We start from the raw sequence: 22,780 nt of genomic DNA, 5'->3' as shown, positions 1-22,780 counted from the left end.
TGATCTTCCTTTAGCTTCAAGCAATCTCTCTTCCAATGCCCCTTCTTCTTGCAGTAGAAGCATTCGGATTCAGAAGTGGGTTGACTGACCTTCCTCTTTACAGATTTGGCGCCAGTTTGCTTAGTTGGGCTGGCCTTATTGCCACCTTTCTTAGCATTCCTCTTCTTTCCAGATTTCTTGAACTTGCCCCCATGCACCATAAGCACATCCTGCTTATCACTTTTGAGCGTCTTTTCAGCGGTCTTCAGCATACCGTGAAGCTCAGTGAGCGTTTTGTCCAGACTATTCATACTGTAGTTCAGTTTGAACTGATCATACCCGCTATGAAGAGAATGGAGGATGGTGTCTATAGCCATTTCCTGAGAAAATTGTTGATCCAGCCGACTCATATTCTCAATGAGTCCAATCATTTTGAGAACATGTGGACTTACGAGCTCGCCTTTCTTAAGCTTGGTCTCAAGAATTTGCATATGAGTCTCGAATCTTTCGACTCGAGCCAGATCTTGGAACATGTTCTTCAACTCACTGATGATTGTGAAAGCATCTGAGTTGATGAACGTTTTCTGCAGATCCGCACTCATGGTGGCGAGCATTAGACATTTCACATCCTTGTTGGCATCAATCCAACGATTGAGGGCTGCCTGAGTGACCCCGTCGCCTGCGGCTTCGGGCATCGCCTCTTCTAGGACATACTCCTTTTCTTCCTGCATAAGAACTATTTGCAAGTTCCTTTGCCAGTCAAGGAAGTTTTTCCCGTTCAACTTCTCCTTTTCGAGAATTGATCGAATGTTGAATGAATTGTTGTTTGCCATATTAAAAACTACAATTGAAAAGAATAAACAAATAAATAACCATTCACAGTTTCTCTTAATAAACTTAAATTCTAGCATACATGCATAATTCAATGTTTATTAAGCATTTTATTCAAGTTATTTGTTCCGGCAGGTGTGAATAAAATGATTCCAAGATCCTAAAATCATTGAAGAACTAAGCACAGTTTGTCGACTTAATCCTAAAACATCTTAGGTAAGCAAAAGCCTTTTGCTAATAGTCTAGAAACTATTCTTGGTTGATAGGTACGTCTAAGAACTTATTAGATAAACCTATCGATTTTGCCACGACATAAAAGGACTCCTTACTTATATCATTGAGTTTCACCAAAACTAACATGTACTCACAATTATTTGTGTACCTTGCCCCTTTAGGACCAATAAGTAACACCTCGCTGAGCGAAAACTATTACTAGATTGATGTAAAGGATATCCAAGCAAGTGTATATTTTGGCATGGCACCTTATAACTCAATTTTTAAGTTTGGAACTTAAGGCTCTTACTATGTTGGTTAGATTTTAAGTGAACTAAAATCCTTAATCATGCAACATAATCAAGCTTTTGATCTCATGCATTTTAAGACATATTTAAAAGCAATAAATAACTTAAAACATGCATAAGATAAATGTGATCTAGTATGGCCCGACTTCATCTTGAAGCTTTAACTTCAAAGTCCGTCTTGAAAATCTCCGTGGGAGGCACCATTTTCTTCAAATAGGATAAGCTATAATTAAAACTAATTACAACTATTTGATGGTACGCAGACCATATTTGAATTGAAAAACAACTTTGGTACTTTAGACCAATTACATTCAAATTAATGGTACGCAGACCATATTTTCTATCCTATTTGGGCCATACTAGTCACTTCATAACCTGCAAAACAGTACATATACAATATATACCATTCACCCATTCATTATCATGAATGACCCACATAGCTGGTTAGTAAAACACATTATGCATCACGTAAACATTTGCAGCAATTAATCAAGGGCACCAATAATCTACCAATTATTCAATCCTTATTAATTCTAATCAAGTTGTTTTAACCTTAAGGATTTGTAGACCTAATCAAGAGTTTATGACTAAAATCGCTCCCACTTAAACCAATAAATTCATATGCTTTACTAATTTTAAACATAAAAATGTATTTCTAGTCTAACCGGAAACATACAAATTTAATTAAAATTTAAAGCTCATATAAATTTATAATTGAATCCAAAAAGTTTAATTTAATTTCAGTCGTATTTAAATTAATTCATGATTTTAATTTTAGTAAAATAATCAGAATAAATAAAATTTATTATAATTACAATATTCAAAATTAAAATCCAAGAAAATAATTTAAATTATTAATTTTAAAATTTAATTAAAATTACGTAAACTGAAAATTTCAAATTAAAATTTCAAAACGATCTAATCGCAACGCAAACACCTCACGCATCACACGCCCATGGGCCACACGCACACAGCCATCGCTGGCCATGTGCGCGCAGCCCATGCGCTGCGTCGCATAGTTGCTGCTTCTACCCTTCGCAAGCCATCGCGCGAGCTGGTGCTCGCTGAGCGCGCGCCAGCGCTCGACGCACGCGAGCATGTGCTCGCTGCGCGCGCGCCAGCGCTCGATGCACGCGAGCCATCGCTAGCTGCGCGCGCGCCAGCGCTCGATGCAAGCGAGCCAGCGCTCGCTTCGTGCACTCGCCAGCGCATGCTGTGCGCGCTCGCTAGCGCTCGCTTGGTGCGAGCCAGCGCTCCCTGCGCGCGGCATCGACGCTGGGCGCAGCACTCGTGGCACGCGAGCTTGCGCTCGCTGCGCGCGCTTGCGCGAGGCAGTGCGCGTTGTGGCGCAGCTCGCTTGCTGCCCACACGCGACTGTCGTGCCTTGCCTTCGCCCATGCCCATTCGTCCATTGCTCATAGCCCACGACACAAGGCAGGGCTGCTGCCTTGTGCTCGTGCACCATGGCCTTGCTCATTGCATTCGTGCCGCATGGGCGACGAGCTCCCTTGCTCGTCGTCACATGCCCGCATTATACAACACCCCTTAAGGGTAACACGTAGCGTTCATTGCTTTGTGCGTGCAAGTTTTACGAACGAATCGCATAAAATTTAAAATTTTATATTTAAAATTAATGACAAATTAATAAATAATATTAATTTCATAATTTTAGGGCCAAAATTCGAAAATTTATTATTCAATTGATTTCCGATTAACATGGATTCAAGTCTAGGTCATAAAAAATTTAAAATTTATCATAAATTTACAATTTTTATGGTGGTTTTTAATCATAGGTATCTAATTAAATTATAATTAATTATGAAAATCAAATTAATTCTAAATTATTCTAATTTTCAACAAATTAATCATAATTACAAATTAGATTGCATAATTAACAAGGCTAGGCATTCAAACTTGTTAAACATATACAGTAGGTCAATCAAAAATTCAAGATTTATCAACAAGAATTGCAAATATTTAATTTAACATCTTAAATTTACGAAATTTTGTATTCGAAAAACTAAAACCTTCGAAAAGTCATAGTTAGGCTTCGAATTTGAGAATTCTGGGTTCGGCAGAAAAAAATTATTTTTGTCAAAATTTTAGAATGCCTTTTACATGCGGAATTGACACAAAAATCACTCGATTCGGATGATTAACGAAGAAACTGCCGAAAAACTGCGTACGTATTATTAAATAAACGCAATTTGCAATTAATTAACAATTACGAAAATTAATCACCCCTTTTAATTCTTGCAAATTTGTAATATTTAACCATGTTCATGCAATTTAGATTATGAAAATAATAAGAGGCTCGTGATACCACTGTTAGGTTATGATACATATGACAATTCATAAATCATGCGGAAAAACCATTTAGCCAGGAATACATATTATTTACACATAATCATATAGCATAGTTTAGATGCATACTCTTTGTTGCGTGCCTTCCCTAGCTGCGCCCGAACCGAACAAGAACAAGTCTTTAGGACTCCAAGTGTCGTCCCTCCGTAGATAGTCCACAGCACGTCCGGATCTGCCTTAAGATTGACCAACTAGAATCGCCCTTAAGGTACTAATAATTTTCGGCACTTTTAGGCAAGGTATGTGACTGAATTTTTCTCTCAAAAACTCACTTTGAATACTTGAAAACTCGTTATAAATTGTAAACCCAGGCCACATATTTATAGGGGTATGGAAAGAGAATTGGAATCCTACTAGGATACGAATTAATTAAATTAGAATCCTAGTGGAACTCTTATTTAACTAATTTATCTTTTACGATTAGGAATTTAATCATTAAACGAATCCTGTACGTTTTAGGTTTCGTATGTGAACACAAACACACACGCACGCACAGCAGCCCACGAGGGGCGCCATGCGCGCGCGCGCACAGCCCGAGCAACGCAGCCCACGACTGCCGCAGCCTTGGGCGCGCGCTGGGCCTGCCTTGCGGTGGGCCTGGCGCAGCCTTGGGCTGGCGTGTTGTGGCGCGCATTTCCCTTGCTGGACGTGGACCTGGCTTCGTGCTGGGCCTTCGTCTAGCAAGCTCGTCCGATGCTAATTCGTACGACGCGCTTCCGATTAATTTTCCGATTCCGGAATTCATTTCCGATACGAACAATATTTAACATTTCCGATTCCGGAATTAATTTCCGTTTCGAACAAATATTTAATATTTCCGTTTCCGGAATTATTTTCCGATTCCGATAATATTTCCGATTCAGACAATATTTCCGTTTCCGGCAATATTTCCGATTCCGGCAATATTTCTATTTCCGATAATATTTTCCGATACGTACCATGTTTCCGTTTCCGGCAACATCTACGACTTGGATAATATTTATATTTCCGATACGATCCATATTTCCGTTTCCGGCAATATCATCGTTTCCGGAGTATTCTTTTCTTGCCTGTGACGATCTCAGCTCCCACTGAAACCAAGATCCGTCGATTCCGAATATCCATAGATGGAGTATTTAATGCCATTAAATACTTGATCCGTTTACGTACTATTTGTGTGACCCTACGGGTTCAGTCAAGAGTAAGCTGTGGATTAATATCATTAATTCCACTTGAACTGAAGCGGCCTCTAGCTAGGCATTCAGCTCACTTGATCTCACTAAATTATTAACTTGTTAATTAATACTGAACCGCATTTATTAGACTTAACATTGAATGCATACTTGGACCAAGGGCATTATTTCCTTCATTCTCTAGGATAGCCAAGCCCATGACTACCTTGATGAAGAAGGAAACCAAGTTTGAATGGAGTGACCAGTGTGAGGAAGCATTCCAAGCCTTAAAGACGCGATTGACAACCGCGCCAGTGTTAACCTTACCAGATGAGAGTGGCGCATACGATGTGTATAGTGATGCCTCTAAGAATGTTTAGGGTGTGTATTGATGCAAAACGGGAAAGTTATTGCATATGCGTCAAGGCAATTGAAGCCATATGAATCCAATTACCCTACCCATAATTTAGAGCTAGCATCTATAGTATTTGCATTGAAGATATGGAGACATTATCTATATGGTGTGAAGTGTAGGATATTTACGGACCACAAGAGTTTGAAGTACATCTTCACACAGAAGGATTTGAATATGCGCCAACGAAGGTGGTTGGAGTTAATTAAGGACTATGATTTGGATATCCAGTACCATGAGGGAAAAGCCAATGTAGTTGCGGATGCCTTGAGTAGGAAATCAAGTCATAGTGTTAATGCGTTAGTAGTTGCTAACGAGCTGTGTAAGGACATGCAGCGTTTGAACCTTGAAATAGTAAGTGGTGAAAGCCTTGTGGGAATAATGAGTGCCTTAACCATCCAACCGTCAATATTTGATGAGATTAGAGAGAATCAAGCTGGTGATGTGAAGTTGGAGCGAATCAAGGAAAAGATTTCGCAAGGTAAGGAGGTAGATTTTCGAATCCTTGATGATGGAAGCTTGAGGTACAAAGGCAGGTGGTGCGTGCCTCAAAAGTGTGGAGAACAGAAAGAGAGATTGATGAAAGAAGGGCATAATACGCCATATTCTGTGCACCCAGGGGGTGACAAGTTGTATAAGGACTTGAAAAAGTCTATTGGTGGCCAAGGATGAAGAACGAAGTGGCTGAATTTGTGGCTAGATGTCTGACTTGTCAGAAGGTTAAAATTGAGCATAGGAGACCTCAAGGGAAGGTCCAACCTTTAGAGATTCCAAGCTGAAAATGGGACTGTATTTCTATGGACTTTGTCACTTGTTTACCTAAGTCAAAGACTGGGAATGATACAATTTGGGTTGTGGTAGATAGGTTGACCAAGTCAGCAGTGTTTATACCAATGAAGGAAACCTGGAAAATGGAACAACTTGCTAAAGCCTACATTAAGAATGTTGTGAGGTTACATGGAGTTCCTAAGGATATCGTATCAGATAGGGATTCAAGGTTTCTTTCGAATTTCTGGAAAAGTGTGCAAAAGAGCTTTGGTACAACATTGAAAATGAGTACAGCCTTCCACCCAGCCACGGATGGCCAAACTGAAAGGACTATCCAAACCCTGGAGGACATGCTTCGGGCATGCGTTATTGATTTCCAAGGAAGTTGGGAAGATAGCCTAGATTTGATTGAGTTTTCCTATAACAATAGCTATCATGCTAGCATTGGAATGGCACCATTTGAGGCTTTGTATGGACGAAAGTGTAGAAGTCCACTTTGTTGGAACGATATTAGTGAAACCGTAGTGTTGGGACCTCAAATGATAGAGGACACCATGAACCAAATCCGAACCATCCAATCAAAGATTCAAGCGGCGCAGGATCGCCAAAAGAGTTATGCAGACTTGAAACGTAGGGATGAAGAGTTCAACATAGGTGATAAAGTGTTGCTCAAAGTGTCACCAATGAAAGGTGTCATGAGATTTGGGAAGAAAGGGAAGTTAAGCCCTAAGTACATAGGCCCATATGAGATCTTAGAAAGAATCGGAAAGGTAGCTTATAGACTAGCCTTGCCGATGGACTTGCATAAAGTGCATAATGTGTTCCACATATCTCAGTTAAGGAAATATATCCCGGATAAATCGCATGTGTTGCAACCGGAGACCATAGAATTAGACCAAATTCTAACCTTTGAGGAAAGACCTGTCAAAATCCTTGATAGCAAAGTGCGTAGTACGCGTACTAAAGATGTGAAAATTGTCAAAGTGTTGTGGTCTAATCAAGAATCTGAGGAAGCCACTTGGGAAGCGGAGGACGAAATGAGAAAGAAATATCCCGATCTTTTTCCCGAGGTTAGTTGAGTTACGGGGTCATAACTCGTGTCTTTTAAGGGGGGTAGAGTGCGGTAGAATTTCGCGCTTTTTACCTTGTTTTGCCCTATTTTATGCTTAAATTTAGTGCTTTCTATTGAATTTGCACTTATTATTGTCCTGTTTAATCATGTAAAGAGTACAGCAACTTAAAACTTTTGTAAATGAACGTATTGAAAGTCTCAGAAAGTCTCAAGTTTTGAGTGAATTTTGATTTCCGAACCCAAGTTTCGGGACGAGACTTCTTTTAAGGAGGGTAGACTGTAATACCTCGTATTTTTATAATATTTATAAATATATTTTATTATATTTATAAAGCATTTTACAATTTATTATCATTTAAATAATATTTAAATGTATTTAATGTATTTTAATTAATTAGAATATTTATTATTTTAATTAATAACGAAACGAATTTAATTCTTGAGTCGGGAAATTAAATGAGTTGCAAATGATTTTTAAAGCTTCGGGTTTTAAATAAAAAGTCCAGTTCGTTTTATTTATCGAGCCCAATCCAAATAGTTTAATTTAAATCCTAAGCTAGCCCAATTCATTTAATTCCTAAGCCCAACTCAAATATCCTAAGCCTAGCCCATCAAGGGATTAGGGAGCCTATAAATAGGACTCCCCATCATTAAATAAACCCCTAAAATTTCATAAAGCCCCTTTTTGATTTCTTGCCCCTCACTCCAACTCCCTATCTCTTCTCTTTGCTCGGCCTCACGCCCACTCGGCCTCACGCCCACTCGTGCTGCACCGCACGGCCTTGTGCCCTCGTGCTGCACGTCCTCGGCCTCGTACCCTCGTGCTTGTCTCTCGCCCACACCCCTCGCGTCCCTCTTTTCTCTCGCCCGCAGCCCGCAGCGAGCACTCGTGCCCTGCGCTGCTGCTGTCCCTCGTAGTTGTTGCTCGTGTGCCCAGCGCACACCTTGCTCGTCCCCTTGCTCGTGTTCTCATCGCACACCTTGCTCGCCTCTCTCGCTCGCACGCTGCGCCACCCCGCGCGCGCTGCCCTGCCCCCTTTGTTCGCCGCCTTGTCGTGCGCGCGCCCCCTCTCCTCGCTCGCGCTCGTCGCCCTTGCTGCGCACACGCACGTTTGTGTGTGTGTGTGTTCGTATTCGATTTCTTTTTCGCCCAATCACAATTAATTCGTGGTTGTTCCGTGCTATAGGCCGGATTGGTATAATTCTCTTCTTCCTTACCTATTCTATTTAAATTCCGTATTTTAAATTATTATATTAATATTGTTTTGAGTAATTAAAATGCTGGGAACCAGTATGAATACCGTGGTTTGAGGATTTGTGTGTTGTGATTCATTAGGTTTGTTTTAATTATTAAAGGATGAATTTTCAGATTTGTTTATTTAATAAAGCATGGATTTTTATGATACTAAACTAGTGTTATTGGGATTTTCAAGTTAGGGTTTTAACCTAGACCTAATGAGTCAATTGATTAGCATAATTAGGTGATGATTTTAATTATGATAATAAATTATATTTTCAGATTTAAATAAAGGTTTAAAGTGTTGATATTTATTGATTTTAAATGCGGAAAAAGTATGTTTTCGTACTAGGGATTGATTTTGCAAATTGAGACGATTTTATTATTGAAAAACGATTGAATTCTAAAGTCTAAAGGAGGTTTTAATTTTTATAAAGTTGCTGGAAATTTAATGAACATGGAAATAATTTAAGTTTCATTATTTTGATGATAGGAGGTGATTTCTAGTTGAGTGCTCGTTATTACAAAGTGGCCCCTACGCTTAGGTATTCAAGGTACGTACAAGTCTAAGGCGACCACACCTTTTTGTCAATGACATTACATGATTGTTGATGATGTGAATTACATTATGTGAAATCATGTTTACTTTGGTGAACGAGCATGTGTTTTGTGATGTTGGATTTATTGAATTAATTGTTGAACAAGCATGTTCAAAATTATGATGAGTATGGATTTCATTGTCAATCATGTTGTTCAATATTTATGCATGTATGGTTCAATTCATATGCAAGGGATGGATTAATTATTTGTATGCTATTGTACGGGATGTCTAGCATACTTTGAGCCATTTATTTGTACCTAGTTGTACTATTTATTTTACCACATGTGAAGGGTTAGCTCACGTAAGCCACCGCACATGTAGGGTTCAGTTGGGAATATTATGTATGAAATGAATTAGGATTTGTCGTGCAAGGGCACAACCCTCATGTTAATATGCATGATGTGGAGTCTCACTTTGGTGAGGAGGAACATGGTAGTAATATCACAAGTGTCTTGCTTGGTTGATCACAAGTCTTAAAGCATTAAAATAAGATTGTTTCGGTTGTCGTTTATTAATTGTATGTATGCATGTTGTCGAGTCTTGAGTTCGCCTTTAATAAAATATTAATAAACGTAAAGTGCAACCAGAACAAGCTTCAAAACTCTTGGAACGTATATACCTTGAGTATGAACAATGGGGGGAGTCTTGCCGGAAAGCTCGTACTCCTACTAATGATACAAGACGTTGTTTCATTTATATTATGCGCAGGAATTCCGTCGGTATGGCCCGACACTCGGTATGGCCCGGTTTTATTATTATTATTATATTTGGTGTTTGGTTGGCTCCCATCACCTTTTTCCCTTTGTGGATTATTCTTTTGGCCCGTTCGAAGCTTATTCTAATTAAATTGTGAGTCAAGAGTCGAGTCTTGTATCTCATGATTGTTTGATTTGTTATTATATGGCTTTTGCATGTTGATTAGTATTTAGTGAGTGATGCATGCTTTAGTTTCATTACTCTATGCTTGTAAGTACTCAGCTTTTGTTGACTACGTGCTTTGTGTGTTTCCGGTCATGGCCTTTGCCTTAATGACCCTATGATGATCCATCATTTGCACTTGCATTGTTGGGGAGTAGAATAATATAGCAAGTTAGTAGATCAAGTACGATCGAAATCATGTGGCTTGGGATGATTGAGAGAGTTACATGTTTTCGTTCTTTGAAACTATTTTATTTAATATTTAATTATGTTTGAATTATTTATACTTTGGGTTTTGGGCCATTATGGTTCCAAATTGTAGGAGGCCTCGATATTTTATTAATTATGGTTTTTTAAAGTTACTTGACATTTAATTCCGCTGCGTAATTCTGGTAATAGCCTTAACCGTTATCACGGTGGCGGTAATGCTTTAGTAATTCCTTTATTTTAAGTTGGAAAATGGTTTTATAAAAGCAATGAATTATTAGGGTGTTACAGCAGCTATGGGAATCAAGCATATTGGAGAATGGCTTTGATGTCCTTGATTGATGTTTTAAAGTTTTAGAGTTTAATACTTTGTAAAACATTATTGGTTAATCATTCACAATAAATGAATAGAATTCATTTTTCCATTTAATTTGTGGTTTATTAAATGATGAGTCCCTTCAATTTGACGATATATTCAAGATAGACTGTCAGGACCAGTCCTGTGACTAAGAAATGTCTATCAAGTGAACTTGAATGTCAAAAGTTGAAAATGGTCCCTGGTCGGAGTTTTCTATAAAGATGGACGCATAGAAAACGTTAGACGACTAGAATGCAAGATGACTAGTAGTTCTGTTTCTTGAACTATGTGGACATGGCAATGTCGTAATCATTTGCATAGATACTTACTTTGGGAAGACTAGTATCGGACAGACCTATGAAACTTTACTGTAAGAGATGAAAATCTGTCATAAGTAAATTTCATTAAAATTATTAGACACTAAATCCTCAATACCTGAGTGATTTGAGATTACTTGTTTGAGAACTGGTTACTTTGTCGTTGACCAACCGTCGCACCGTAAAAGGAGGCTATAAAGGCAACGCTCAGGTAATCACCTATCAAACGAAGTCTAATCTCAAGATCGCAAGATTGGGATTGTCCTCCCATAAATCGGGATGAGATGCTTAAAAGTTGTACAAGGTTACTCGGAGAGCTAGAAACTGTAAAATGCATGGTCGTGCTCGGATGAATCATAGGTTATGATTATCTGTTTATTTGATTAGTTGAACTCTGAAACCGAGAAACACCTCTGGACATAATAAGGATGACAACTCTTACCTTATGTTCAAGAGCAAGCATCGAGCGACAAAGGAATTAGGAAATGCACACTTGTCCCTAAGGACAAGTGGGAGACTGAAGGAAATAATGCCCTTGGTCCAAGTATGCATATAATGTTAAGTCTAATAAATGCGGTTCAGTATTAATTAACAAGTTAATAATTCAGTGAGATCAAGTGAGCTGAATGCCTAGCTAGAGGCCGCTTCAGTTCAAGTGGAATTAATAATATTAATCCACAACTTACTCTTGACTGAACCCGTAGGGTCACACAAATAGTACGTAAACGGATCAAGTATTTAATGGCATTAAATACTCCATCTATAGATATTCGGAATCGACGGATCTTGGTTTCAGTGGGAGCTGAGATCGTCACAAAGCAAGAAATGAATACTCCGGAAACGATGATAGTGCCGGAAACGGAAATATGGATCGTATCGGAAATATAAATATTATCCAAGTCGTAGATGTTGCCGGAAACGGAAACATGGTACGTATCGGAAAATATTAATGGAAATGGAAATATTGCCGGAATCGGAAATATTGCCGGAAACGGAAATATTGTCAGAATCGGAAATATTATCGGAATCGGAAAATAATTCCGGAAACGAAAATATTAAATATTTGTTCGAAACGGAAATTAATTCCGGAATCGGAAATATTAAATATTGTTCGTATCGGAAATGAATTCCGGAATTGGGAATTTAATCGGAAGCGCATCGTACGAATTAACATCGGACGAGGCTTGCTAGACGAAGGCCCAGCACGAAGCCAGGCCCGCGCCCAACAAGCCAAGCGCCCAACACGAAGCTGCCAGAGCCTCGCCAGGCCCAGCAAGGCCATGGGGCGCGCGGGGGCTGATGCTCGTGGGCTGCGAGCAGCGCCTGCTCGTGTGGGCCGTAAGACCTGCGCGGGTTTGTACGATGCTCGTGGTCGTGCACGTTCGTGTTCATAACGAATCCTAATCCTATCGGAATTCGTGCATTGATTAAATCCTAATCCTAAAAGATTAAATTTATTATTTAGAGTTCTAATAGGATTCTAATTAATAAATCCACATCCTAGTAGGATTATAATTCCTTTCCATAAACTCTATAAATAAGGGCCTAGGGTCACATATTTGATAGACGATTTTGAAGTATTCAAAAGTAAGATTTTTAAGCAAAAATCAGCCAAACACTTGCAACCCAAAATAGCCGAAAATCCTAAGTAACCTTAAGGGCTATTCTAGTTGGTCAAGCTTAAGGCGGATCCGGACGTGCTGTGGACTATCTACGGAGGGACGACACTTGGAGTCCTAAAGACTTGTTCTTCTTCGGTTCGGGCGCAGCTAGGGGGGGCACGCTACAAAGTGTATGCATCTGAATTATGCTAAATGATTGTGTGTTAATAATATGTTTCCTGGCTTTATTGTTTTTCCGCATGATTTATGTTTATTCATATGTATCATAACCTATCATGTACATGCTTCAATCAAAGGAAAATTATCCAGCACTGTCATCCAAGACGGCAAGACTAACTGAAGGGCACGTCTAGACAATAAGATGTTTTTTTTTTGGTTATCCCTAATAAGGATCTATATCGTGTTGTTCATTACAATAAGATAATGGTACAAAATTTTCGTAATACGGTTGTCATAGTTGTTGCAGATGTTGATAAAATCTCATTGTATATATTTAAGTTTCTAACATTTCAGTTTTTAGACCACTTTCATAGTAATGCATACTTCTCCCTTTTATATGTTTTTGTTCCAAATTATGCACCTAAAATCATCATCAATGTCTACCCATCAGTATTGGTGTTTCTTTTACTTATATACGTTGTATTATTTCTGTAATACCCCGAATTTTCAGGTATTTTATAATGAACTATCTTGGTATTTTAATATATATAATTTTACAATTAAAATAAAGTTTTAAAGAGTTTTAACCAAAAGAAACTACAAGTACATTTTCTGATTTAGTTTACAAAATATCTGAAACTAGATTTAAGCCCGTGCGATGCACGGTTTTTTTTAAATATGATTTGTTAATCGTTCTTAGAACTATACTCACTTACTATTGTGATCAAGAATTACGTTAATCATTTATTTTATTTTATTTTAATTGTGAGATCCAATTTGTACTTTTATTTTTTTTAACTCTTATTAGTTATTACTATGGATAAATAACAAACTAAAACAACTACTCCCTTTGCCTCTAATGTTACACTTTCGAATTTTAACGGTATTCATAATTGAAGAGAATCTACTAAACTCTTTCCAATACTTAAGAAAAAACATATTCATGTAGGGTCTTGTTTGATCCATTTTTATGGGTACATTAAGAATATCAATGTTATTATTTTGTCTAATGTATTATTAGAGATTAAAGTGATACAAAATACGTATTGGCAAACATGAAAAATAGAAACTGTAATGTCTGATTATTTGTTAAAAAACAATTTAAAGAATTTCCTAGATCATTTTTCTAAATAAACCCGCCAAATCATTACAACATGTGTTATCATATATAAATAGGTGTTTTATAAATTACACATATAATAGAAAGTTAAAATAGATCCCTATTCAAGTTAGAATATAAATATTTTCTTAACATTGAAAATGTTTATGCATAAGAGTCTCATAGAAAAACCGAGTTTATAAAATGGTTAGTTCAATAATGGGAAAACTCGAGTTAGTTATTCATGTGATGCTATAGAACTCTATTAAATACTTAATAATAATTATCATAATTAAAATTTATGATATGAATTGATCCAAATATCAAACGTTTAATATAAATAAAACTCTATTACATGCTTGATAATTATCTAAAAATAGAAGTTAATCGTATATCATGTGTATGTTATCGCACTTTTATAATAATGTATTAGTAAAGTAATTGTCATTACCTACTTGTTACCAGCTTTGAAACATTAGTTATTGTTTTCTTGGTAATGTCGTGCTTAAATACTGTATACGACTATAATAATGTATTAGTAATTGTCATTTGAATTAATTATTCGCATCTAGCACTTGAAGAGTTGTAGTCTTGTAGGGGTTTAAATCACGGGTTACACTCTATGTTACGAATATCAAAGGCTTAATGTAAGTAAAACTCTATTATGTTAAAAAGTAGAAGTACGTAGGATAAATTTACGTTGAAAATCTACTATCATTTTGTTTGTTATCATCTTTTCAAATATTTATCTTATCACTATGGATAATTTACACGTAGTACAAAACATGGAAGAGATAGAATATGATAAATTTTCGTTAGGATATTTTATTCGTATGGGGTATTTTAAAGATAATTAGAATGCTATTTTAGTTATCATCTTTTATAATATTTATCTTATCATTATGGGTAACATATATAGAATATAAAGCATGGAAGAGATAGAATATGATAAATTTTCATTAGAACATTTTTCATATGGAATATTTTAAAGATAATAATGATGCTATGTTAATTATAGACTCCTTAAAAAAGTATTAGCATTATCTGACTCAAATTCCAACTGAAAAACGCAATCCAAACTGGGAAAAAAAGTTGGATCATAATCACACTATACATTAGAGAAGTGAATACTTATTAAAAATTAATTAGAAGCTATCACACCATGCATTATTTTAATAGTTCGTCTATTGTTTCAGTATAAGACCCCAAATTTAGATTCGTTTATGTTCAGGCTGACCATTATTTTGGTTTAGTATAATATGTTGGAGCCAACTATTAAAAACAACGTTGTTAATAGCTTAAAGTGTAGCCTAAACTATATCAATTAAAGTTGTTACCGTTTAGGCTAAAATTAAATTGTGTTTACGTATTGGTTTACTTGTTTACCTCTTTTCATCCATCACCTCTCACGGTTGTGATTAACGGTTTTATGTGTGATATTAGGGTAGAGTTCACCTTGCTTTTGTAGTGTACATCTTATATACGGAAAACCTATTGTTGCAGCATTAGTTTATATATGCAGCACATGATCTTGAATCTGTTTTTGTTCTCTCTTTACAGTGCTTAAACAAATACAAATTGTTTATCTCCAACATAATGGACTTGCTTAAAAAAGGAAATATCTAGATATCTAAACATCTAAAGAATAAGAGGGATCTGAGAAGGTAGGAGGAGAATTGAAAAAATGAAACAATTGAGGAGTTTGGCCAAAGTCTTCCTCCTTAATTAAGGCTAAGGGAATTCTATAGTATTTTAAAGGAAAAGGAAATGCAAGCAATTAAGGAGAGAACCAATTTACTTTTATTAATCATCAGCACAGTTTTAGGATTATACTTCATATAAACTCTAATTCAAGTCACGGCATTTATAACGCAACTTCAACTAAAATTGTGAAGGCTATTAAGATGAAAGCTTCAAACACATGAAGGTTCCTTTGAACCATGCAAACTACTTCGTATACCATTATATAATAACGAAAATACTCAGTATATAATTGTGTGCTCGTATATTAATTACGGCTACACGGACCTAATTAACTAAAATTATACCATCAACCGTGAGTTTTTGTGGATTGTTGAAGTAGGATTTTTGGTAGCCATGAGCTTATATGTATATATATACAAAAAGGTAAAAGAAAAGTAAGATAATTTTTTGTTGGAATCTATCTTTATCATATTATGTATCTATCTTTTTTTTTTAATTAATTAAAATATATTAAAAATGATTATATTTTAATCCAAGTAGAATTATAATGTAAATAAAATTCTAATGTAAATGTAAATAACATTCTAACGAAATTTTTAGGTGTTAGCACTCTTATGGTGTTAGGATTCTTAACATAAAGTAAGATTTTGATACCTAACATTCCAACGGAAACTTTGATCCAATGGAAATTTTAATTTATCCTTTTTTTTAATTAATTAAAATATATTAATAATGATTTTGTTTTAATTTATCTATTTTTTTTAATTAATTAAAATATATTAATAATGATTTTGTGACTGGACATTCCTACGTGGCGTTCCGAATGCTCTCCAAAAAACTCCCCTTTATATATATATATTAGATTAGTCTCCTTGCTAAACCCTATTACCCTAGGTTATATATATTCACAAACCTACAAAAAAATTCCCTACTATAATAAACTCTTGCCATCTTGCACCTCTGTCGTCATCACCATATTATTATCATCATCAATACCTTCTCGACAGGTAATGTATAATACCTTCAATTTGTTTTCTTGTTGAACAATTTCGTATAAGTAGTGTAGCAAGAGTTCAATGATTTATAAAAAAAAAAAAAAATATATAAAAAAAAAGTAGCTTTAATTACTTCCCTTATTCGCTGACTATCTTTTTCATCAATCAGTAAATTAACCTTCAAGTTCTATTAGGCTAAACTTTTTCCGTATTATACCTTGCTTTATAAAATTAATGAACAGCGCGTCTCCTGTGAGACCAGTCACACCATCAAGTAACCAATAGCGTACCTCCCCTAAAACTATAAAAAAAAGTAACCGATTTAAACTATAGAAGTAACATACCTAAACTAAAAAAGTACCTCCTAAAAAAGTAACATGTCTAAACTATAGAAGTAACATACCTAAACTAAAAAAGTAACTCATCTAAAATTAAAAAAAAAAAGTAACATGTCTAAACTATAGAAGTAACATACCTAAACTAAGAAGGTATCTCCCCTAAAACTACTCCGTATAAAACAAGTAGTAACATACTTAAACTAAAAAAAGTACTTCCTCTAAAATTATAAAAAAAAAAAAAATGTAACATGTTTAAACAATAGAAGTAACATACCTAAACTAAGAAGGTATCTCCCCTAAAGCTACACCGTATAAGAAAAGTAACATGTATAAACTATAGAAGTAACATACCTAAACTAAAAAAGTATCTCCTCTAAAATTATAAAAAAAAGTAACATGTCCAACCTATAGAAGTAACATACCTAAATTCGCAAGTGTGAACTGGTCTCACCATCAGTTGATGGTAAGGACAGTCTCATATAAGAATTTGGGATTAACTAAATGAAAACTTTGGACCTTTGTTTTGTCGTTCCAACTTGCAGTAGCAATTACAAATACAAATTTGATTATTTTCTTAATGATTACTTAATTTGGTTTTAAATAATTTATTATCCAAAACTAAGATCGATAATTTTATTACTTTTTTATTGGGTATGGCAGTAGGCGGGTTTCGGAGCGACTTCATGAAAATACTAATTCGCGAACGTGCTAACTTAGGTTGTATTTCTAAAGTCTATTACTTTTCTGATTAGGCTTCTTGTTATTTAATTGTAGAAGGGGACTACTAGGTGACTCTTTCGGAGATCTCGTACCTTGAGAATTACACGCATTCAAGGTAACTTTTAATGTCCATCATCTTTAGGTCCCGTTGATAAAAATATTTTGGACATATCTATGTGTTATTATGTGCTATGGAGATTAAGTGATGTGTATATAAAATACTACGTATGTGATTTGAGTTTTGGGTATGCATGTATAATAAGTATTATTGTGTGAATGTATCATTGTACTGCTAGCATTATTTTAAAAACTCTAGTACTGGGTATATCTCTATTATATAAAGGAACAGCTGAGGTCTTTTTGGTAAAATAACTTTTCGTGTCCCCTTTTGAAAAGTCCGTTATACCCTCACATATCTCTCCTTTTGTTTCGTTGTTTATGCACTCTCTTCAGTCTTCCCCTCTCACTTTCTCTCTCCTCCCTTTTCCCTCACTGACCCATTCCTAGGGTTAGACATTCTCGCCGTCTCCTGCGATTTCTCCCCTCCATCTCTCCCGCAACTGGGATTGACTCGGGTGCTGCTTCCTCATACTCAAACTCCATATCGTCGTAGGTTTCAAGCTCTACCAATTCGCCTTCAATGGCGAAGAATAGAGGAAATGGGGTTTCTGGGAGGTCGTTTTCGTCGATTTCAATGGTGTCGTCGGAGATTGTGGTCTCAGGTACTAATTCTATATCGAAATTTAAGACCTGGTTTTCCATTTGAAATTTTAAGTGTGAAATTTAGGGATTTAATTTGATTTTAGGGTTTTCCGCCAGGTTAATTTGATTTTAGGGTTGTCCGCCAAGTTAATTAATTATTTTATTTATTGTTTGATTTTAGGGTTTACATAATTTTCCGGCGGATTATTTAGTGATTTGGGTTTGTAAAACTGCAGACTGTTGCTATGAATTTTATAATGAAGCATGGGAAGGGTGATTAAGATCTTCACAATCTTAGGAAGGAGATTGAGGTAATATTTGATTAATTTTTATTCTAAAAACGGTAATTGGTTTCATACATGGGAAGTTTGGACTTTGAAATTCAAATTATTAATTAGTTGCAATTATAGTTGAATTTTCTTAATTAGTGTACTTCTGAATCGTGTGATGTACTTGATGATTGGTGCTGAAAATGGAATGAAGGTTTGTGGGTTTGTTGAAACTGTACAGCTTAAACTGGGTGCTGAAAAGGCATTTGAATATGATAGAATTTGTTCAGGATTGAAATTAGTATGACAGGTTTTGATTATAATTAAGGAAAAGAATTAAAATCTGTCAAGCTGTTGATTACTTCTGCCATTAGAATTTAGGAGTGGGAATTTAATGGTGAAAAGTGTCTCATTTGTTTGTAGGTTAAGGATCAGTACAAGAAAGCGTTAAAAGAAGACCCGTCCGTATTTGATTACGATCCAACACCGAAAGATACGATGTTCCTCTCACGGAGTTGCCTGGGTCCTTAATCTTCCAAGGCTGGAAAAGGTCAGTTTTTTTGCATTTTGGAATTTCTGAAATTTGAAAAAAAGGTTAAAAAGTTGCACATTTGAATTTTTTGAATGTTGATTGATTGGTGATATCGGTGTTGTTAATTTGGTGAATTTGCATTTGATTCAATTTGCGATTAACTGGTTGAAATTTTGATTTCTGTTTCGGTGTCTGATGGCTGGAAAAATAAGACATTTTCGATTGAATTAGGTTAAATTTGGATTACATGGAAATTGTGTCAGAATTGATCTCCTTTCAGGGCATTGAATTAGTATTTCTGCTTATTCTCTCTCGCATTGTCTACCAATCAAAGGGCAAGGAAACGTCTGATAAAATTTACCTTTCCTGTTTTTTTGGCAGGCTTCTCAATCTTTCTCCTCTGCTCTCAGCTTCATAAGTTCTTGATTTATAGTTTGCAAATACTTTTAGATTTTTAGAGATTTTCTATGGAATGTTGATTACAGATGGGTTCCTCTAATTATAATTTTTTAATTATTGTTTTTGTTATGTAATTGATTGTTCCTAATTTATGTTTTAATTTTGTATATCATATCCTTTGTAGGCCTACTAAGTCATATAGACTTCTACCTTTATATTCATATGAATCATATAGTGGATATATAACATAACTTTATCGCATACGATATTCTATCTTATGACTTAGTATTAAAAGAGTGACTTATGGTAGCTGCTTGAAGTTTCTTCAATATTTGCATCTTTTTTGGTCTAGAAAATTTGCAGTTCTCATTTCTCTTCTGTACGTCTAATTGGCTTGGCATAGGCACTCTAGCCTCTAGGTCAAGCAGAAAGCATCTAAAGTATCGCAGAAGAAAAGCACACAGCCATAAGCCTATAATAATAAACTTGGTTGTGTAGTTGCCCTTCATTTTGTGTTTAGGTGCCATTGTGCCAAGCTTTAGTACTCTCTAATCCATAATGACATTATATTGAGTTTTTGGGGTCTTTTAGTTCAAATTTTACCCTTTGTACCTTAAATATCTAAAGGCATAGCTAGGAATAATGTAATAGATAAAAGTACAATTTATCTGCAGAAACAATTGTGAAGATGAATCCAATAACTGTTATAGACTTATAGTACATTTTCAGTCAACAAAGTGTTTTGATTGATACTGACCAAAGTTTATGAACTTGAGCTTTTGACTTTTCAGTTAAGATCAATTTGGGATGAGTTGGAGTAGCATTTGCTTGGTCAGTTCGATATATGTGGATCTCAAAATCAAGAACATCTAGAGTGAGAGGAGTATGTTTTAGTAGAGTTTACCCAGTAACATTCTCACGTTTAATCCTAGAGGGACTTATCTTTTTCATGGGGGTTGAACTGTGTTTGCACGGGGAATTCTATGTATTTTGCTGAGCATAATAATGCATTGTAGTGGTTTTTGCGTTTTTGGTATGGCAACTGGATGCTTTTAGCTTGATTTATTGCTATGTCTTGGATACATGTCTATCGTATTCAATTGTAACAGAGGCCGGAGTCTGTAGTTAGTACATGACACAATATTCTTGATTGGATTGTATAGTTTGGTATATACAAGTATAATTTCTTTGAAGGAATTACTGTACCAGATCTGGAAAATGCCAAATCTGTTCTGAAAATAATTTCTTAATCTGTGGTGGACTCCTTATCGTGACTGATTGGATTGGATTGCACAGAAGATCCCTGCATCACAACCGACATGGGTTTGTTATTGTAGTTCATATGTCAATGTTTGAAACTTTATCGCATACGATATTCTACCATAACTTTGTAGGCAGCTACCATAACTTTATCGCATACGATATTCTATCTTATCACTTACTATATGACTTAGTAAGCCTACAAAGGATATAATAGAGATCTTTTATCTTTGATTTCTTTTGGCGATGCAGGTATTTCAAGCCAAGTAGATTGTGCTATCAAGATACTCAACCTAGAGATTTAGTTGGATTTCGTAGTTTGTATAATAAAAGATCGTAAAGAGGAAATATGTTTAGTTACTTTGGTACTAAGATTTTGATTTAATCATGTAAGCGTATGAATAAATTGTGTTACTATTTAGAATTTTTTAAATAGGGACGATTAATTTTTCTTTAGATGAACTTTGCGAACATTTTTTTTCTTGCCTACTACATATTTGTGATGATTAATTGTAATACTACGGTTTTATATAATCTCGCACGCATCGCGTGCATATGAGACTAGTGTTTTACAAAGTGGGAGATGAAACCTATTAGTGTGGACTCACTAGTTGGATACGGTTAACAATGGTTACGGATTGCAGATTATATATCGTCGTGAATTGAGTTGCATGCAACAATAGACTAGTGATTTAATTAATGATGCACAATTTGCGTAATTACCATTTTGGGTTGTGTGAATATTTGTACTATATGATCATACCTTACTAAAATACTAATTGCTTAAAGTGTAATCTTCGAGGGAAAAGCTCATAAGGGTTAGGAACATGTTGCCCTTCTAGATGTTGTTCTATCGGTGCACTTTAGTGGAGACCCGACAGGCTTCTAGTAGGTTTCTATTATTCTGTATTAAACTTTCTGCTTAGTCTTCCTCCTAATTCTATTGGTGCGCGGTCGCGGAGACCCATAGTCAATTAGTGAGGGGTGTGCACACTAGGGACATTCTGTACTCGTCTTACTTTGGCCATTTCAAAGGGTTACGCGCGACCCTACTTATTGTATATACTCAAAACGTTTTCAAAATCAAAATTATTTATTTTACGGGATGGAGTTGGAATTAATCAGTTTATCTGATTTTTGGGAGTTCGTCTCTCTTGTCTCTTTTCTATTTATTTCGCAGGTTGGTAAAGGTACTTGGCATCGAGTGAGGAGACGCTTAGAATAATCACCTAGTCAAGGGACAATTTCTATTCCAGTTTAAGTTGGATTTTGTTATTTATTTTATGGGGATTAATTGGTTGTAATATTTTATTGACCACCTTTAAACCACTTAGTTAATTTTGACTTTAATAGTTTTAAATTGTTTTGTTGCTTTGCATTTATTTTCTTATTACTTCCCTCCAAAGTACTTACAAAATTAATGAGCGTACGAAGCATCTAAACTCAGTCCAGTGACAAAATTGACAAATCCATGTGAATGTATGACTAATTAGACTTTAGCAAAGAAAATAAAAACAAAATACTTTGACATCTTTGGCCCACAAACCAAATTTAAGTATACTCCGTAATTTGGCGTGAATACCACTCCGTATTACTCTTGATACGGAGTATTTTTTTTTTTTTTTTGGTGTATCATCCAGTTCACCCTTAGGCATAATCCGGATTCGGGGCGAGTTCTGAGTGGATAGGTTCCATTCCCCTCCCAATTGTTGTTGCGGGGGATCGAACACGGGTCCTCCCTACCAAGTTCAGCCTCAATCACCACTGAACCAACAATCAATTGGTCTTGATACGGAGTATAAACATATCGGGGTAACCGTGTAATTAGGCTTTATTACGAAGTCCTTACTTCTTTCCTTTTTATTCTTTACGTCTTGTATCACCCTCGTGAAATGCGGAATAAACATAAGGAATAAAAGAAAATCGAAGACAATATTTCATTTCAAAAACACCTAATTTATAAATGATGATAGAATAAGACAGATGCACCGCATTATTAAAATCAAAATAAAATTGACACATACGTGCATCGCACTGGCTTCAAAATTAGCATTTACAATTTTCCACTTACTTTCTCTTACTTTATTCATTTTTTTCTTACACTCACCCATCTTTTCACACATTTCTCTTATTTTATTCATATTTTATTATATTCAATCAACTTTTCCATTTTTGTCTTAATATTTGTGTAAATTGTAACCGTAAAGATTTTTATGAAACGAAGGTAATATCATGTATCGACAAA

The 22,780-nt window shown here is 35.6% G+C and overlaps 1 protein-coding gene across 1 annotated transcript in view; it reads left to right on the top strand.

The window, feature by feature from the left end:
• LOC130462092 (protein DETOXIFICATION 45, chloroplastic-like) overlaps positions 1 to 22,780 on the top strand; it is a 97,476-nt gene that overhangs the window by 8,172 nt on the left and 66,524 nt on the right. The gene's annotated exons all lie outside the window — the stretch shown is intronic.

Source organism: Spinacia oleracea, chromosome 5 (genome assembly GCF_020520425.1).
Source record: "Spinacia oleracea cultivar Varoflay chromosome 5, BTI_SOV_V1, whole genome shotgun sequence".
NCBI classification, from domain to species: Eukaryota; Viridiplantae; Streptophyta; class Magnoliopsida; order Caryophyllales; family Amaranthaceae; genus Spinacia; species Spinacia oleracea.
Note: the sequence above shows the minus strand (reverse complement) of the source record. Positions and strands in the feature narration are given on the sequence as shown.